Source organism: Saccopteryx leptura, chromosome 11 (assembly GCF_036850995.1).
Source record: "Saccopteryx leptura isolate mSacLep1 chromosome 11, mSacLep1_pri_phased_curated, whole genome shotgun sequence".
NCBI classification, from domain to species: domain Eukaryota; kingdom Metazoa; phylum Chordata; class Mammalia; order Chiroptera; family Emballonuridae; genus Saccopteryx; species Saccopteryx leptura.
In genome coordinates, this window is record NC_089513.1 from 11,336,130 (window position 1) to 11,350,516 (window position 14,387).

The 14,387-nt window shown below is 44.6% G+C and overlaps 1 long non-coding RNA gene across 2 annotated transcripts in view; it reads left to right on the forward strand.

The window, feature by feature from the left end:
* LOC136383327 (uncharacterized) overlaps positions 1-1,583 on the forward strand; it is a 35,615-nt gene extending 34,032 nt beyond the window's left edge. For both annotated transcript variants that reach the window (XR_010747392.1, XR_010747393.1), the window contains 2 exons: positions 1,234-1,380; positions 1,484-1,583. This is a non-coding gene — a long non-coding RNA (uncharacterized lncRNA). The remainder of the gene's footprint in view (positions 1-1,233; positions 1,381-1,483) is intronic.
* Positions 1,584-14,387: the final 12,804 nt, after the last annotated feature.

Sequence of the window (14,387 nt, forward strand, 5' to 3'; positions counted from 1 at the left end):
GACATAAATGCACGTGTGTATGTTGACTATAAAACAGGCACAATCTATTACAGAATATGACTATGTTATGTTAAAAATATAACTTTACTATATCATAAACTTGACTTATTTCTAATATGTTAGCTGTGCTAAACATATAATTAACACGACACTTGTTTGACTTTTAATTCTAAGGTGCCTTGTGGTGTGCTTTGGATAACCTACTGCTCACAATTTCTCAGTAGCACTGTTAAGGGCAGCCTCATGTGAAAAAAGGCAGGTCCTGTTTGTCCTTAGAAGTCCTGGAGGGAACATTGGAGGGTGAAGCCTGCATCTAGCACAGAGCCCCTGCTTACCCATACTTGGGGAAATGAATGGATTCTTCCTCCTTTGGTCTATAACCAGGAAATGATTTCCCTTAGTTTTCAAATCTGGAAAGGTCTGTAATAGTGAGGCGCACAAGGCATGCTCAGATCAGAATCCCAGCAACACTTCCATCTGTGGATGTGGTTGTTTCAGATTTGGGTCTTTGGCTCTATTGTACTTACAAAATTCATCAGAGTTGGAATTCTGTAGAACAGGATACACGGATTAGCATGTAACGTGTCGTTGCTTGGCTTGGCTGTTGGCCCTCTTTCTGGGTGGGTCCCAGGTAGCTAAAGGCAGAGGAGAACATCACTAAGCGAATATATATTGAGACTCCAGGGGGAGTTGGGTGTTCCTAAGGGACATTTCTAACAAGCGATGGAAGCTTAACAGAAATACCTTTCTCTCTCTCTCTCTCTCTCTCTCTCTCTCTCTCTCTCTCTCTAGGGAGAAAGAATATTTCTGTTTGGCGACTGAGAGAAAATAGCATTGCAGCTAAAGCTTGACTTGGGGCTAGCAGCCTTTATGTTGTGTTTAATTTTTTCTTTTTTGATTTTATTTATTGATTGTTTGAGAGTGGAGAGAGAGAGAAAGAGAAACAGAGAGAGAGTGTGTGAGGGTAGGGGAGAAGCAGGAAGCATCAATTCGTAGTAGTTGCTTCCTGTATGTGCCTTGACTAGGCAAGCCCAGGGATTCGAACTGGCGATCTCAGCGTTCCAGGTTGATGCTTTATCCACTGTACCACCACAGGCCAGGCATGTCTAAGTTTTTCAATGCCCTGTGCTCCCCTGGATTCAGACCCTGCTTGCTGCAGTATAAGAAAATCGTTATTATTATTATTATTTTTTACCTTGGTATGAATTCTAATCTACATATTACCTTTCCAAGGCATTTAAAAAATTTGAAGCTCACCTCAAAATATAGATGACAAAGTACTGCTTCCTGTGGAAGGAAAGCCAAGGATCAGTGAGCACAGGGTGGAACAGTATTTCTTGGTCAGAGGGCAATTCATGAGCATCACTGAGAGCAGCCCACGTGAGTAGACTCCTACCCCATCTCTATGTAAGATTTTGTTTCTGCTTTTAAAGATCCACGACTGTATGTGGAGTGACATCGCTGTTGGGTGTGTTTTCTGCAGGAAACAGACATTGGTCCTCAGCTGTGTTTTCCTAAACTCTGTGACGACATCCCGTCCTGTTGGCCTCCTGGTTCTTCAGCTCCCTCGGTGCCTTCCCTGCAGGGCTCCTTCCCCTGCCCGGAAAGCTCTTCTCCTGGGTAGCCATGTGACTCCCTCGCTCCCTTCACACCCCTACTCAGATGGCATCTTCTTAGAGAATGTCCCTCACCACCCACCTTAAATGGCAGTGCTGTCTCCTCTGCCTCCTTACCCTGCTTTACTTTATTTACAGCACTTGCTACCACTGGCCAGTCCATTGTATATTTAGTTATTTATTATTATTATTTTTAAACTTTTAATGATGTAATTTCAGGCCACTTCTTTTTTTCTTTTAATTTTATTTATTTATTGATTTGCAAGAGAATGAAACATCAACTTGTTGTTCCACACATTCATGCATTTATTGGTTGACTTTTTGTATGTGCCCTGACCCGGGATCAAACCTGCAACCCTGGCGTGTTGACATGCCTCTCTAAGCAACTGAGCTACCCAGTCAACATGCACATTTAGTCATTTAGCATCTATCTCTCTTGCATGTTAGCTTCTCAAGGGCAGGGGCTGACTCTTACATCAGCACCTGGCATGTACTAAGCACTCAGGAAACATCTGTTAAAAAGCAGGTGAATCAATGACTGTATTAATCCCAAATTCAGAGGTTATTTCTCCTGGATTATTTTTGTCAGTTGGGCCTATTCTTTTCTTTGTTGTTTTTTTTCCCTTCCTCCCTTCTCTCTTATTTTTCTTCCAAAATAAGCATTTTTGGGACATTGAAACCCCAGAAAGAAAGAGGTTCATTCTGGAGTGGATTTCTGGGGAGCTATAGTATTATCTATGAAGTCTCACCATCTTCTCTCCCAGGTGGTGGTCTGTTTTGCTGGTGGGGTCTTCGTATTTTAGGTCCTACAGCTCTCAGCTTATTGATTACATCAGTGCTCTCTCCACCTGGCTTGAAAGGTAACAGCACTGGAAAGACTGAGCTCAGGAAGAAGGCAAGGGCTGGGTCTGACCCGCCTGTGCAGCCCCGTGTCCGCCAGCCAAAAGCATTTCATCACTTCCACTTGAATGAGTGGGTGGGAATGAACTAGGACACTGGGTTAGAAGACAGCTAGGAAAGACACTTAAGGTTGGAATGCATGAAAAAGCCAAATGTCTACCCAACCCAAACCTCTTTTTTTAAACATTAGAGGTAAATTTCATTTCCTCTCTTTAATTCCAGACCCTTTTTCTGCTGAGCTCATTTAGACAGAAAGGGAAATGAAAACAAATGGACCAAATCATTGTTTTCTATCTGATCATTAATTATAATTTATCTAAAATATAAGGACTAATTTACCTTTAGAATTGCTGTCATTATAGCACATCAGGAAATGTATTTATAATAAAACTTCCCCCCAAATTTATTAATTTAAAAATAACTGATAAACATTTCTATGTAAAAGTTTTAAAAATCTATTTAGTGAAAAGTTAACCTTTCTCTCTAGCCTCTTTCTCTAGGTCCTTGGTTTTAATTCCTAGATATAAGCACAATATAACCAGGTTTTGTATGCAGTCTCCTAGTTCATTTATACATAAACATATATTTAGCTATTTTTTAAATTTAAATTTTAAATTGATTTTTTAGAGAGAGAGGGGAGAGACACACACACAGAGTTAGGAAAACACTGACTTGTTATTCCACTTATTTATGCCTTCACTGGTTGTTTCTCTTATGTGCCTGACCAGGGATTGAGCCCGCCACCTTGATGTAGAAGGATGACACTCTAACCAACTGAGCTACTCAGCCAGGGCTAGCTATTTCTTCTTTAAAAAAATATAAATGGTAGCATACAATACTGATTATTCTCCATCTTGCTTTATCACATAACTTAGAGATTAGTTCACTTTACTGCATAGAGCTGCCTCATTTATTTAGCAGCTGGGAATTACTCTATTATATACATCTATGATAATTTAATCTTTTCTCTACTGATACATATTTAAGTTGTTTGCAATTATTGCAGTTACAAAAAACATCATTTTATACATGCACAAATGTAACTCTAGCATAAAGTTCTAGCAGGGGAGTGGTTAGGTCAAAGGGTAAAAAGCTTTTGTAATTTTGACAGTCGATGCCAATAGCTTTCCCTCAAAGTTGTAACATTTTGGTCCTGGTTGGGCTGCTCAGTTGGTTAGAACATCATTCCAATATGCCAAAATTGTGGATTTGATCCCTGATCAGGGCACATGTGAGAATTAGCCAATGAATGTGTAAGTAAGTGGGACAACAAATCGATGTTTTTTTTTTCTCCCCTAAAATGAATAAAAATTAAAAGAACATATAGCTGAAAGTTGTACCATTTCTATACAGGTCTTCATTGATTATCTTTATTATTGGTATGAATGTTGATATTTTCTTATTCTTCTTCAAAGTGTGTCATTAAACTTTTTGATAATTTGCCAGTCTTTTAGGTGAAAAACTCACTGTCATTTTAATTTTCATCTCTCTCTCTCTGACAATGTCAAACATTTCTTCATAGGTTTAATATTCATTAGTATTTTCTTTGCTGGAAACTGTTCTTATCCTTTCCCATTTCCCTATCAGACTGCTTTTCTGGTTATTGTTTATTTCTTAGAACTTTTTATATATTAAAAAATTAGTGAAAGTTATTGCTGACAGTGGCTGACTAGGGTTAAGACCATTGCAAAAAATACGTATATCAAATTACACTTAAAGGACTTAAAATTCACATATCATATTGCTGTTTCTAAAAATAAAGATGTTTTTAAGAGAAAACCTATACTATAGGGTCTCTAAGCAGCAATTGACAAGTACAGTTAGCGACAGTGCCTAAATGTGCAATTCACACCTATTGTGCACTCGAGGGGACCTCAGAAGACCTAGCTCCACCCTCCCAGCGTATAGGTGAGAAACTAAGGGCAAGAAGAAACTTGTACCTTTGGCTGCAGCTGACAAGGACGCAGGCTCAACCTGGCATGCACAATAAAAAAGTGTTTTGGTTCACTGAAAAGGAAGCGCGGGGCCAGTGTGGGCTTTAGGGCTGGCTGCTCCAAGCAGCTCAACCGCATCATCAGGGACCCAGGTTATTTCCCAGGAAAGGGAGGTGTCCAGTACCCATCCAGGGCTGCTGCTTTCTTCTCCTCCACCCCAGCGGGCGTGCTGCTTCTGTAAAGCTGCTCAGAAGAATGAGGACGCACCATCCTGGAAGTCCACAACAAACCTCTTCTCAGATCTCATGGGCCCTGACTAAGTCACATGACCTCTCCTAAGCCAGTCATTGGCAAGTGGACAGCACACCCTCAGGCCTGTTAAGACGACACCGGAAGCTGGGTGGCAGGTCAGCTTCCAGTGAAAGGTGTGGGTTGTTGGTGAGGGGCAGGGTGCCCAAACAAAATGAGAAGTCCATGCTATGTATAATGTGCCAAATAGCATTGCTGGAGGTCTCTTCATTGTTTTACTTTAGATAGCATAAAAAATAGATTCAGTTGAAACCTGTATCAGCCTGGGTTCTCCAGAGAAATAAAACTAATAGTATATATTGATACAAACACACCCACTAAAAAAGAGAATTATTTTAAGAAATTGGCTCTGATTTGATGAGGCCCACCTGCATTATCAAGAGCAGTGCCCTTAACTCAAAGTCACCTGGTTATAAATCATAATCACATCTACAAAATACAACAACATTGAGACTTGTGTTTGACCAAACAACTGAGAGCATCATTGCTTAACCAAGTTGACACATAAAATTAACCATCCCATAATCTTTATTCTCTAATTTTATTTTCTTTACCGTTTCTGGCTTCAAATATCCTTGGAGTGAGTGGTTGGTGTGATTTCAGAAACATAAACCTTATCATGACAGTGTGGCCACTATAGGAGCTACTGAGTTATTGCTTCTCATGTTACCCATAGCATCCATAGACATGTCCCCAATTTTATAGATGAGAACACCGTTTCATTTATACTCGGATTCAGATTTAATCTATAGTGTATGCTATGGTGAGGGTGGGGGAGAACTGGAGAGAGGTTTTCTGTCATGTCTACAGTAATATTGAGTCAGTCCATGACCCATGACCCAGCAAGTGTACCAGGCAATAGGACCCAGACTCAGCAAATAAAAGTAGAAAATTAGGATTAGAACCCTTTTACGATGGGCTTTATCTGAGCCAGCATCTGACTGATATACTGAGGATGATGATGACAGAACCTGTGACCATTTACAGTCCATATGGGGTATGCAGCATGACAGATATTCTGGAGCAAGTTACGGGGTTTTAGCTCAAGCATCTCTCAGATTATTTAAGATCTATTTTGGGTGTTAGTGTGTCATTATTAGACAGCCCACCCCCAACACACATTAATATAATCATGCCCATCCCAAGCAAGGAGGGCAACCAATACCATCACCTGGGCGATGGGCTTCCACATGGGCAGCGCCATCTTAAACAAAGTAAGCATAATATATTTTATCTGCCCAACATATGATAATTCTTGTTCATCTCAAAGTTTAAGAAAGCTTACTCTCTTTTTTTTATCTAAAAAGAACCCCAACCCCAAACCACTTTACTCCAGTGACTAAGCCAGAATCACGGAATTAATTACTCCTAGGAGAAAAACACAAACAAACAAGCAGTCTTCCATTAAACACATCAGTTGTCATCACCCCATTTTAAGCCTGGGATGGGGAGACCATGCTGCCAGGCCCAGAGAAACGATTTCCTTTTCCACCTCCTAATGCATCTGAGCTGCCTCCTGTCGGACGAACAGCCCCTCAATAGCTCCCTGAGAATTCTGTAGAGGTCCTTGTCCTCATCGCATACCTTGTTGATGGGAGAGTAATTGTTTTTGCACATCTCTCCTGGTTCGCTTAAAAAAAAAAAAGAAAGAAAGAAAGAAAAGGACACAGTGCTGGAAGCCGGGCGTGCCTGTGACCCCGTCTTCCAGGTCCCCCAGCTGTGGGGCAGCTCTCCCGGGCGAAGGGGTTGGAGGCGCACCGCCCCCCAGCCAGATGCCGCTTGGGGGCGGGACGGCCTTGGCTGCTACGCAGGGACCGGCGGAGGAGGACAGGCGCCCTCCCGTGGTCGAAAATAGGGCTGCCTTCGGAGAGAGGCACGCCCCAGGATATTGTCACTCGGAGCGTCCTGGCCTGCAGAGGGAAACAAAGCAAATCCAGCTTCAGCCTCTGCTGCTCTATCACCTCGGCTTCGCTCTGCTCAGAGGGGAGGATGGTGGATGTTGGTCAAATAAGTTTTTAAATAGGATGTTTGCTTGCTTGTAGTTTGCATGGGTGTGGGGGACAGGCTGTAAGCAGGCAGGGTGGTTTATAGCCTAAGGCTTAGTTTTAAGGCTAAGCTTTTCCCCACACCCTTGACTGATTGCATGATGTGGGGTGGTGCACTCTCATGAGGAATCCCATTATGCCTCAGATAAGTGACTTTGTATCAGAGACTTCCTTATTTGTATATTGGATTAAAGGTTTTGATTTTTACACTATAAAGTGGGGCAGACTGGGAGCTTGCTCTCCCTCGGTTCCTGAGATTAGCATTAGAGCAGAGAGCAGAGAGGAGAGCAGAGTAAGGCCACGTGGAGAAGAGGAGAGGCAGCCAAGATGGCAGAGTGCTGAGGGAAAAGCCAGTTAGTGCAGAGTTTGTGCAGAGAGAAGGAGATGGGAACAGAGGTGAATGGGGCTGGTGAGGTAGAAAGCTTTGGTTCTAGGAAGCTTGGATAAGTCAGTGGCTTTGTGAGCACTGAAATGAGTGGGTTTTGGAGCCCAGTGTGCAGTTTTACTTGCCCACCCTAGTGCAAGCTAGGATTAGAGGTAATGGCCCACCCGTTTTTGGCTCTGTTGTTTCATTATCGACTGTCCGAATCAAATGTGAACTTGCATGGGCCAGGGGCCTGTGATGGTGGCCTTGGCTACTGGCTTTACGGTGGGCCCGGGGAAGGAAAGGAAAAGGTTTCCCTTGTTTCAGCTCGTGTGCACTGCTCCCCTCTCCCCCCTTGCCTCCCCCACCCAGCCCACTGGCTGACTCAAAACCCGCCGTTACCCCTTATCCCCCGTTTGGCTTCCTTGGCTGTTATAAGTCTGGTTTTATGTATTTTGCCTTCCAATGAAATACACGGTTCATCTGTCTGCCTTCTTCTCTGGGCTGTATTTCCTAGCAGACACGGGTTGCATCCCAGTTAGATCTGCGTTCTGTGTAGCATGTCGCATACAGTATGAGCTGAAAATAGGCTCACGGTGCACTGAAGAGCAGAAAGGAACTTCGTGGTCCTATTCACCCTCTGCTAACAGTTTAGGATCGTCCTTGTAAGCCCAGAGCAGCAGGCTGATTTTAAATGTTGGTTTCACCAACTCCCTCAATGGGCAGATTTTATAAAATGTCCTAGTTCATGTGGTTTCATTGGACACATTCCTTTTGTCTTTGAATCAGCTGAGTGAATTAGATGGGGGTAGATACTACCATTTTAAAAAACATCCAAACATGGACATGCTTGTTTCAGGTGCTTTGGACAGTCAGATCAGACTCATTCATACTTTTGACAATCTCATGTTTTCTACCCACGGTGTAGCAGGCAAGGTTGTGAGGCTGGAAGTCCAAGTTCAAGGTCCCAGCAGGTTCAATATCTGGTGAGGACCTCCTTCCAGGTTCATAGAAGGCATCTTCTTGGTATGACCTCACCTGGTGGGAAGGTAGGTATTATCATTCTTTTTTTTTTTTTTTCTTTTAAATCAGGAAAGTATTCAGAAGGTGCAAGTCACTTGCCCAGGATGCCTGGGCAGGGAATCACCATTCTCCTTCTGCTCCTCTTGCCTCTTTGTTCAGAGCCCTGACATCCATCCGTCCATGAAGTCACCTTTCAGGGCTCATGACATCTGGGTAAATAAATGACCTCCACGTACTTGCCCAGGGTCTTCAGTGAACTGAGGTAGTTATTTTCATCCGTCAGTTTTGGTCCCATCCCCAGATGGCTGGTGACTCACTGAGCAAATGACATCAGGCAAGACATTAACCTGCACCTACATCTCAGCTCCCTCATCCCGAAAATAAAGGTGACAGTAGATGCCGGCTCCTCGAATGGTGGCGTGAAGATTAATGGGACGGTGCGAGGAAGCGCCCTGAGCTCCCGCCACGCGAGGCTGAGCAGAAGCGCAAAGTCTAATTATAATTTCTTAACAGTTTCAGAGGAGCCTCTGGGAAGGCTGGTTCTTGCTTCTAAATTTGGAGAGGATGCCTGTGTGGGATGGAGGCTCTTCTCTCCACTGGCAGGCCCAGCTGCCTCCTGCTTGTGTTGGTCTTGATGCCTCCGCCGTGTGCCAGCAGCACTTGGTCTGCCCTCGGATCTCAGCAATAATACAAGTAGAGCCCTCTGAAGGCACTGCCCCATCTTCCGTGCGCGTAGGAAGGAGCAAGGCAACCTATCTTGGACAGGCATTAACTGGGGATCTAGTCATGTTAGGGAATTTGTTCATGGTCCCCAGTCTAAAGGCAGGAACATGAAACAGATCAACAAGAATGGAAGAAGTCTGCAGGGGCCTTTCCAGAAAGGTTTTCCTGTCTGCTAAGAGGAAGGTCCAGAGGAAAACCTGTCCCAGCCCTGTCTTCGGCTGCCTGCCTTGAAATGCAGTGTGAGATCTGGTCGTTGAAGCCAAAGGTGCCATCTTGTAACTTGAGAATTGCAGCAGCATTGGCCCTGACACCACTGAGTCACAAAGGCAACAAGAGAAATCTTGTTTGTGAGAACAAGACATCTTTGCCCAGGCCACTGTTTGTACCCTTTTCTGTAACTCAGACAGATACTTCTAACTGGTACCTGGCCGTGTCCACCACGGTGCAGGGCAGGTGCAGGCTGCAGTTGGGACCTCTGACTCGGTATGAGACTGGAGAGGTTTTGGAACAGTGGGCTTTATGCAGAAAATCTATGGCTTTGCGCCTTTTCTGCCCTGTTCTGACTTCTGTCTGGTCACTCCCCGGCTGCTTGTCAACGAGCTGTCTTGAACGCAGCAGTAGGATTAGCGCCAGTTCCCAGCAGTAAGGAGTGAGCATGGCCCCTGTTCCCCATGTCTCAGCTCCCTCTCCCAGCTCTCCAGGGCCCCTGGTGTCCCTGACTCTATTCTCTGTCCCTCATCCCGTCACAGCATCCCAGGCTAGGTACGCTTCCCTCAGGCAGACCCCCTCTGCCATGTCCTCCTTCAGGACCCCAGTGGTGGCTTAATGTGGCATCTTCACATGTGGAACTGGCATCTGCGCACAGTGGAGGCAATTCTGGGCACAATTGTGCAGGAGCCAGCTCAGTTACTGTCCCCCAACCCCCGCTGCCATCGTCTTTTTCTGTCCCCTACTGCAGTAATTTTCAACCTTTTTTGAGCCACGGCACATTTTTTACATTTACAAAATCCTGGGGCACACCACCTACCAAAATGACACAAAAGACACTCTAACACAGTACATATTATACATATAGTTAATAATATAGTTTCTAAATGTATTTATACTCACTTAGTGTGAAACCTGGGCCTGTTTCGATGAACACAAAAGGGATATCCTGGCAGGAATGGTAGAAAGACACATACGAAGCTCTTCCTCAACAGTTCTCAGTCTCTCTCTGTTTTTAGTTTTTATCGCAGTCAAGCTTGAGAAGCTCAGCTCACAGAGATATGTGGTTGAAAACAGGAGCAATGTCAAAATAGCTTTGTTGGCCAGAATGGGGAACTCCTTGGCAACAGATAACCAAAAACTGTCCAAAGGAAGATCAGCAAACTTTAGCTTTAAAGTTAGATAACATTGTGATGCATTGCATATCACCCACTGCGGGGGCCTCTTTTAAAAAGAAAAAGGTCAAATATCTATATATACCATCAGGATAGACATAACCAGCTGAGGCTGAGGCTTCATCTAGTGGTGGCAACATTTACCTCCAGTCCTGACCAGGATTAGAAATTGGGACCATGGGGAGGAGTAGCAGCTTCAACTACTCGCCGTGGTCACACAATGACAAGTGCGCGGCAGCCGGAGCGGGGACCTTCCTGGGTGTGGATGAGAGGCGGCCTACTATTGGTTCATCGCTAGTGGTCGGGATGAATCCTAGAAGGTGATTGGTCAGTGAGCGTTCCCTGTGTGTCCACTCTTCCTGTCGCTGATAGCTGGAGGGATTGTGCGGGGAATGTTTATATTCGGATGGAGGCGGCTGACGGTGGGCCGGATAAATAGCCTCCGTGGGCCATATCTGGCAAGCAGGGGACCCATGTTTAATTTCCCTCGGCACACTAGTGTGCCGCGGCACACTGGTTGAAAAACACTGCTCTACTGACACAAACTTTCCGGAACCCAGTGCCTTCTTGCTCTTTAACAGGATACTCTTCTTACGTCTAAGGCAGTGGTCCCCAACCCCTGGGCCACAGACTGGTACCGGTCCGTGGGCCATTTGGTACTAGTCTGCAGAGAAAGAATAAATAACTTACATTATTTTTGTTTCATTTATATTTAAGTCTGAACAATGTTTTATTTTTAAAAAATGACCAGATTCCCTCTGTTACATCTGTCTAAGACTCACTCTTGACGCTTGTCTTGGTCACGTGATAGATTTTCCATCACACCCTAAAGGCTGGTCTGTGAAAATATTTTCTGACATTAAACTGGTCTGTGGCCCAAAAAAGGTTGGGGACTACAGCTGTAAGGGACTCAGATGTCTTCTTTCTGCAATGATGGTGCTTTGTCCCATCGGAGACAGAGGGTTCTGTCCTCCCTGTCTCCGGGTCCTCTCTGGATCTGTATTCTGTGTTGCCCAGGCAGCATCAAAGCCCTTTTCTTCCTGGCTCTACAAAAGTTGCCATGACTTTCATGCCCCAGTCAACACTGCAATGGATCAAAATATCTTGGAAGAAGAGAATTTGTCTCCTTTGGGCTATTTGCATTTTCAGAGTTGATCTGTGGAGGAAATGCTGAGAATTCTGAGACCCTTTCTGGGACTCAAGGTGGGCAGTCAACTAGTGCACCGTTTGTGGCCTGTCCATCCTGAAAGGAGCACAGAAGCCTTCACGGTATCATTGCCAGCTGACTTTCTCTTGTTTCAGATTTACTGTGATTATGGTCCCAGAATTTGCCAAGACCTTCAAATATAACAATTAGTGGTGGAAAGGAAATATGAAGATGAGCTGCTTGTCTCAGAAAGCCATAGAACTTTTTTTTTTTTTTTTTTTTTTTCTGAAGCTGGAAACGGGGAGAGACAGTCAGACAGACTCCCGCATGCGCCGGACAGGGATCCACCCGGCACGCCCACCAGGGGGCGACGCTCTGCCCACCAGGGGGCGATGCTCTGCCCCTGCGGGGCGTCGCTCTGTTGGGACCAGAGCCACTCTAGCGCCTGGGGCAGAGGCCAAGGAGCCATCCCCAGTGCCCGGGTCATCTTTGCTCCAATGGAGCCTCGGCTGCAGGAGGGGCAGAGAGAGACAGAGAGGAAGGAGAGGGGGAGGGGTGGAGAAGCAGATGGGCACTTCTCCTGTGTGCTCTGGCCGGGAATCGAACCCGGGACTTCTGCATGCCAGGCCGACGCTCTACCACTGAGCCAACCGGCCAGGGCCAAAAGCCATAGAACTTTGAAGGCAAATATAGATGTCCTAGCCACTTCTCAGGAAGGGGGCATCTTCTTGAGACCTGTAGGAAGCCAGCAGATACTTTGAAATACTTCAAGGAATGACAAAACAGCCAAGCTAATTAAAACATCCCCCAAATGCCACGGATTGGGAAGATTAATGGTGCAAGCGGTGCTTCAAGGACCATCTGTTTGCCTGTAAGGGCTATGATTTCAGAAGATGAGGTTGATTTGAGAAGCTTGTAGGCATTCAGTAGTTTGGGAGAAGACCTTGAGTTGGCTTTCTTTGTGTGTGAGACTGAAATTTGCATGTTGGTTGCATTTCAATACAGCGAATCTTAATCCTCATGAAATTGAAATGTGCTGGTTCTCAGGTCATTAGGACTCCTTCCAAACCAAAAAGAGAAATTGGCTTTGCCTTACACTTGGAAAGAAAGTCAAGTGTATATGGAAGCCAACAGATAGCGCACCTGTGAGCCAACTCATTAAGACCAATAACAAATGAGTAAACAGAGCTTCTGTTGAGGGATGTGGTTCTCATACACAGTCATCAATGACAGGGCTGTATGCACACGGCATCTCATTTTTTCAGACTAACTTGACTTTTGCCTCTTAAGTCTTAGGTTTCTTGTTCTGCCCTCAGTGATTAATGATGTTCCCGTTAGTTCAAGCACTCCAAGCCTAGTTCTAGTGGTTGTCTGCCCTTTTCCTTGCCCTGATGTATTCATGGATGGGAATGTTGTAATGGACCATGGAATAGTTGGCATCTATCTTTGGATGGACCGATTTAGATTGGCTGCCAAAGAGGCCCAGTTTATTGTTTGGTAATTGGCCATGAAAGGAGCCAACACTAACAGACTTAGTAATCAGTTGTCCTAAATCACTGTTTAGTATAAGATGAGAAGTACACAAAGAATAAGGGAGTGGCCACTGTGCCTTCTATAGTTTTCTTAGTCAATATTTCAGAGGCCCTGCTGTGGACCAGGCACTGCGCTAGGTCTCAGAAGGAATTGAAAGAGGGGTTAAAAAACAAGACATTGCTTCTGATCTTGATGGGGTGTATTTGGTGTACGAAGAGTTTGGACTCATACCCTGATTTACTCAATTCAGGAAGAAGCCTGGAAATTATTAAAGTTTAAGATACAAGGATGTGCAGGACCAATGTGTAATGAGTCATTGTGTAAGAACTCATTGTAAAAATGCCAGTCAGGCAGAGGAGTGGTAGAAAATGTTTGAAGTCACTGTGTTCATTCCCTAGCACTTCTGTAACAAAGTGCTCACAACTGAGTGGCAAACATTAATAATTTATTTTTACAGAGGTCGGGAGGCCAGAAGTCCAAAATCAAGGTGTCAGCAGGGTTGACTCCATCTTGGGGATTCGTGCTTCTGTCCCAGCTTCTGGGGGTTGCTGGCTTCCTTCATGTCACTTGGCTTGCAGCTGCATGACTCTGGTCTGCGTCCATTGTCACTTGGCCTCACTTCCCATGTGCCTGTCCATCTCTGGGTGCAGTGCTATTTTATGCCTCTAATCTTGGAATTGTGTGCTGTTGACTTTGAAGAGAAATGAAAGAAAGTGAAATGAAGTGGTCAATGAAATTCATTCTTGACCATGGAAAAACAAAAGAACAGGGAACATGCATTTTTGATGACACATCAGTCGTCATCATTCTATTCATACCAGTTGGTTAGTTTCTGTCTTTTTAAAAAAAAATTGATTGATTGATTTTTAGAGAGAGAGAGAAAGGGAGCAAGAAAGGGAGAAACACTGATTTGCTGCTCCGCCCATCTATGCATTCCCTGGTTGATCCTTGACTGGGGATCAAACCTACAACCTTGGTGTATTGGGGTGACAAGCTAACTAACTGAGCTACCCAGCCAGGGCTATTTAGTTTCTCTTCTTAAGAGGAGTTAAGTTTTGCTCTTGTATTAGTCAGGCTAAATTATACTGCCATAATAAGTAACTCCAAAATCTTATTGGCTTTTATACTGGGAAGGTTGATGTCTCTGTTGGATGTCAGCTCTCCTCTGGTCCAGGCCAGTGGGAGGCCCTACTTAGTAGTCACTGAGAGACCTAAACGGACAGGGGCTCCGTCTTGCACTGACTTTAAGATTTTTTTATTTATTGATTTTAGAGAAAGGAGAGAGAGAAAGAGAGAAGGGAGCAGGAACAGGAAGCATCAACTCGTACAAGTTGCTTCTCGTATATGCCTTGACTGGGCAAGCCTGGAGTTTTGAACCAGCAACCTCAGCATTCCAGGTCCATGCTTTACC